This window comes from Eumetopias jubatus, unplaced genomic scaffold (assembly GCF_037043125.1).
Source record: "Eumetopias jubatus isolate StellerSeaLion01/CBP00866 unplaced genomic scaffold, mEumJub1_p1.0 scaffold_10, whole genome shotgun sequence".
Lineage (NCBI taxonomy): Eukaryota > Metazoa > Chordata > Mammalia > Carnivora > Otariidae > Eumetopias > Eumetopias jubatus.
The window spans coordinates 30,123,334-30,128,749 of NW_028274816.1; the positions used below are offsets into that span (position 1 = coordinate 30,123,334).

Below are 5,416 nucleotides of genomic sequence, written 5' to 3' on the forward strand. Positions count from 1 at the left end.
GCAGGTATGAAGCTTCCCTGCACCGCCAGTGTGAATGGCTGGGACATAATCCATCAGAGGAATATAAAATAACACACTTAGCAGAAATTTAGAATTCCCTTTGTTGTGAGACCGCTGAGCTATAACAAATCATGGCATGGGGCATCTGGGTGGCTCAGTTGGTTAGGTTTCCAACTCTTGATTTCCTCTCAGGTTATGATCTCAGTGTCGTGAGATCGAGCACCGGGTTGGGCTCTACACTCAGCGCAAAGTCTGCTTGCGATTCTCTCTCCCTCTCCCTCTGCCCCTCCCCACACTTGTACACACTCGCTCTCTCTCTCAAATAAATAAAATCTTTAAAAAAAAAAACCCTCCAAAACAAACAAAAAACAAATCATGGCAGCAACAGGAACATCTGTATCATTGCCCCTACAATGGGGAAGGGAGGTGGGGAGCCCAAGTGTTACTTGTCTCAGACCATGCAAAAGAGAAGTGCCCAATGAATACAGGTTGCACAAATACCTTTTATTTAGGGCTACCATCACTCACACACCCAGGGATTGCACCCACAAACATTAGATCCACAGGTTGTATCTTTTCCTAAAAGCCACAATTTAGAATTCAGTCTTGCATATGAAGGATAGCATAGGCTTAATCAATGCTGTAGAACTAGGAAAACAGTGGCACAGGGCATACATGTATCTCAGAAAGTTCCACTCTAGCAGAGAGAGACTCCAGTTTGGTTGAGAAATGAATAGTCATGACAACAGCGAGGGTGAAATTTACTCCCACCCGTTGACTGCCCAGCACCATGCACACTGAAAGAAAAGAAGCATCAAAGTACTGTGCAAAACAGTTTCCTAAACTGGGAAATGAAAGTAAGACTGTCCAATGCACAAAGAAGTTGGGAAATTACCAGCTGACAAAATTTGGATAAGTGGCAGTGGTGGAAACACACGTGAGGCCCATCTCACCATCCTTTCCTGGGGAGCATGATGCATTGCGCTGGGCGGGGGGGTACAACCCACCCCCAATCAGTCGCGGAGGTTTCTAGGGAGTCTTCGTGTGGGAAGAGAAACCCCCGTATTCCTGGAGTCCACCAGCAGATGTCTGTGTGGCCATCCCTGAAGGCTTGACCAGACCAGACCTCCGCTCGGAATGAGAGTGTTTGGAATTCATCCCTAACTTTCAGAGTTACACCAAAAAGGACCTTCCTAATTCACATGGGCTATCGCTGCGTGTCAGAACGCTCACCCAGGAAAGTCATAGGCTGGACCCAGCATGGCATGTGTATCCTTAAATGAGGGGGGAAAGGAGTTGAGGGAGGAAAAGTCAGGGCATGCCAGAGGGAGGAGGGCATTTAGAAGGCTAAAAACTTAAAAGAACAAAAACCAAAGACAAGAACTATCAAATGGATGTGATTTGAAGACCAGGAAACCATTTAACAGATGCAAAGGGAGGAAACAGTGTGTGGAAAGGTGGCATCAGACATCAAACATTGGTATGTATTAAATTTGTATAGCTATTTAACTCCTTCGACCCTTAAAACGGCCCCATGAGATCAGTAATATAAATACCAATTGATAAGCCCTAAGCTAGGACATAGATTACAGTCTTTTCTGAACCTTTTAAGCTCCATCTTTATGAAAGCCAGATGACAACTGAATTCACCCTGTCCCTTAAAATGGGAACGTAATGGGTGTGGCCCCTAGGTCCTTTGTACTATCGGACATCTAGTGGCCTTGCCAGATTTTGAGGGGCTCCCCAGACATGTGCTTTCTCACTTTGGCTCCCACCAAAGTCTCAATGTCACCAACTCTCACCTCTCCCTCTTTCCTCTCTGTCCTGCATCGACCAGACAAAGAGCACCATGTCTGATTTGTCCCAAACCACTCAAGAGAGCCATCTTGAGTGTCCACAGCAGCTGTTACTGAAGTGTGGGGACTCAGATACTTGTTATTTTTGGTTGTAGTGAAATACCGTCTTAGTCCAGAGAAACAGAGCCAATAGAAACTTTGCGGACATATAGAAACATAGCTTCTAGCAGGGGTTTGTTCACCTGATTATGGAGGCTGAGAAGTCCACGGTGTGCTATCTGCAAACTGGAGGCCAGTGCTGCGGTTGCAGTCCAAGCCCGAAGACCTGAGAACCAGGGGAGCCCCGTGGTGTAGTTCTGGTCTGAATCCAAAAGGCCCGAGAACCTGAAGCACTGATGTCCAAGTGCAGGAGAAGGTGGATGTCCCAGCTCAAGCAGGGAGAGTGAATTCATCCTTCCACGGACTTTTGGTTCTTCTACTCAGGCCCTCAAAGGATTGCATGATGCCCACAGGTGTTGGTGAGGGTGATCTTCTTTATTCAGACTGCCCATTCAAATGCTGATCTTTCCAGAAACACCTTCACAGACACACCCAGAAAGACTATTTGAGGAGCTATCTGGGTGTCCCTTAGCCCAGTCAAGCCGACACATAAAATGAACCATCACTAGTACACATAACATCAAGTTTACCATTTTAACCATCTGAAAGTGTGCAACTTGATGGCATTAAGTGCCTCCCCAATACTGTATAACCATCACCACCATCAAACGGGTTTACAGCAGAGACTAAACTGATTTAAGGGGGTATCAGATATCCCTTTCTTACAAGTTACCATGTTGCCGGAGGTCTCCATAAACCCAAAGACTCTTCTTTCTTCTCCTTTTTTTCCTTGCTTTTTATGCAGAACTATCTAGCCTCCACCTCTGTCCAGATCCAGGCCTCTCTTAGCCTAGCAAATAACTCACCAACGCTCTGCAGAAATAATAGGTTGTCCATCCCTTGCTTCCTTCATCAGTAGTGAAGAGCACCTAACAGAAGTGCTGGTGTTTCAGACCCCTTTCTGCCTACCCAGTCTCCCCAAGTGAAAAGAAGCTGAAAAGAGCATGATTTCCTCAGATTATGGAGAGTGCCCGGACCCTCAGAAAGCAGAAATACTCATCTTTGGTTTAGGTGTGAGACAAAAAAGTGTTGTTGTTGTTGCTAAACTTAGAAATAAAACCCCCAGTTATTTTACCAGCAAAAAATGAGTTTATTTGGGCCCCCTCACTGCCTCCATTTCCTTAAGGAAGGGTTTTTTTCTCTCTCCCTCCCCCACACTGTAGCAGCGTGTGAGTGGGCCGGGTGGGCAGCGAAGTTTTCCAAGAAATAACTTCACCAAGATGTCCAGTGATAGGCAAAGGTTCAATGACGAGAGCCCCAGCGCCAGCAGTGGTAGTTCAGATGTGGACCAGCGAGACCCAGCCGCTCCAGAGCCTGAAGAACAGGAAGAAAGAAAACCTTCTGCCACTCAGCAGAAGAAAAACACCAAACTCTCTAGCAAAACCACTGCTGAGTTATCCACTAGTGCTAAACGAATTCAGAAGGAGCTAGCTGAAATAACTCTTGATCCTCCTCCTAATTGCAGTGCTGGGCCTATTTATGAATGGAGATCGACTATACTTGGTCCACCAGGTTCCGTATATGAAGGTGGTGTTTTTTCTGGATATCACTTTTTCATCTGATTATCCATGTAAGCCACCAAAGGTTACTTTCCGCACCAGAATCTATCACTGTGACATCAACAGTCAGGGAGTCATCTGTCTGGACATCCTTAAAGACAACTGGAGTCCTGCTTTGACTATTTCAAAGGTTTTGCTGTCGATTTGTTCTCTTTTGACAGATTGCAACCCTGCAGATCCTCTGGTTGGAAGCATAGCCACTCAGTTTTTGACCAACAGAGCAGAACATGACAGGATAGCCAGACAGTGGACCAAGAGATACGCCACATAATTCACAGAATTTGTATGCGGTGGGAAGGAGCAGAAGGTCCCTTCCCACTGTGCTGCAAATCTTTATAGCCTTTACAATATGGACTTCTGGGCATATGTTACACTGATTCTACTCTCTGCTTTTATCCTTTGGAGACTAGGAGACTCCCCCAAAAGGTAAATGCTATCAAGAGTAGAACTTTGTAGCTGTAGATTAGTTATGTTTAAAACGCCTACCTGCAAGTCTTGCTTCTTTGGGATATCAAAATATATTTTGTGACGTACTAAGGATACTGGTCCTGAAGTCTACCAAATATTACAGTGCATTTTAGCCTAATTCATTATCTGTATGAAGTTATAAAAGTAGCCGTAGATGACTAGGAATTATGTCATTTGTATTAAACCCAGATCTATTTCTGAGAATGTGGTTCCCTGTTGTGAAAAATGTTTTACCTTTTACCTTTGTCAGTCTGTAATGAGAGGATTTCCTTTTACCCTTTGTGGCTCAGAGAGCACGTGATGTATCATCTCAAACACAATAAACATGCTGCTGAAGGCAAAAAAAAAAAAAATGAGTTTATTTCAGAATAGCAGAGAAGGGCAAGAGGCAAAGGCTAAGCTACAAGGCAAAACCAGAGGCAAATCCACAGCACAAAACAGAGGACAGCTCTCTTATAGAGGAACGGGGTGTTGGGAAGGCTGTTGTAAACCAAAAGGCCATTGGAGTAAACTGGGAGTTTCAACTATGGTGGCTTTTCATTGGCTGAATTGTAGCACTCTCTCATTGGCTGGGCTGTTGCTGGGGGAGAAGGAAAGTCTTTCTTCGTCCCGCTGGGATGGTAAAGCAGCATCCACCTGCAAGGTCCATCTCTTCTCTTCCTTTTGGGTCTGCAATTGAGAGCTAAGTGGGAGAGCTCCCCCTGCAGGCCTCCCAGCCCCATTCTAAAGGTGGTTTCCTTTTATTAATTTTCACATTGTCAATTTCTAAAATATAAAAGCTGGAATACATACTCCCAACCACAGAGCTAGAAACGAAGCCAGAGCTCATCGTGAGTTCAGACTGACCTGATGGGTCCATTTGTAAAGGTCAAGCCAATGGACCATAATTGGCATGAGCTTGAGCTCATGGGAAGCAAACTCCCCCCAAATTCTCCATAATGGGTCAATGACCTTTCTCTGTGCTCTTCTAACATTCAGTATTTTGTTCTGTCACAGGACATAGGAAATTAAACCAAAAACTAAAATAATGTGGGATAGCCTCCCTCCTGGATTTTAAGCCTCTGAGGGTTAGGGGCTATGTTAATTCTATCTTAACTGGTGGTTCTCCACTGGGGACATTCCCTATACCCAAGGGACATTTGGCAATGTATGGAGACATTTTGGTTGTCATAACTGGGATAGGGGTTGCTACTAGCATTTAGTGTGTAGAAGCCAAAGATGTTGCTCAACATCGTATGCTGCACAGAACAGACCCCCCACAACACAGAGTTATCCTGTCCAAAATGTCAGTGGTGCTGAGATTGAGAAACCGTATCTTAAAGGATATTCACTTAGGAAATATTTATTAAGCACTGTCTATGTATCATACCATGTGCTAAGGGTTGGAATCACCACGTTCCTGCTTCTTTACCATAACTATTTTTGTATTAATAA

General features: G+C 44.7%; 1 pseudogene; it reads left to right on the forward strand.

The window, feature by feature from the left end:
* Positions 1 to 3,175: 3,175 nt before the first annotated feature.
* LOC114203184 (ubiquitin-conjugating enzyme E2 E3 pseudogene) lies at positions 3,176 to 3,825 on the forward strand (annotated as a pseudogene).
* Positions 3,826 to 5,416: the final 1,591 nt, after the last annotated feature.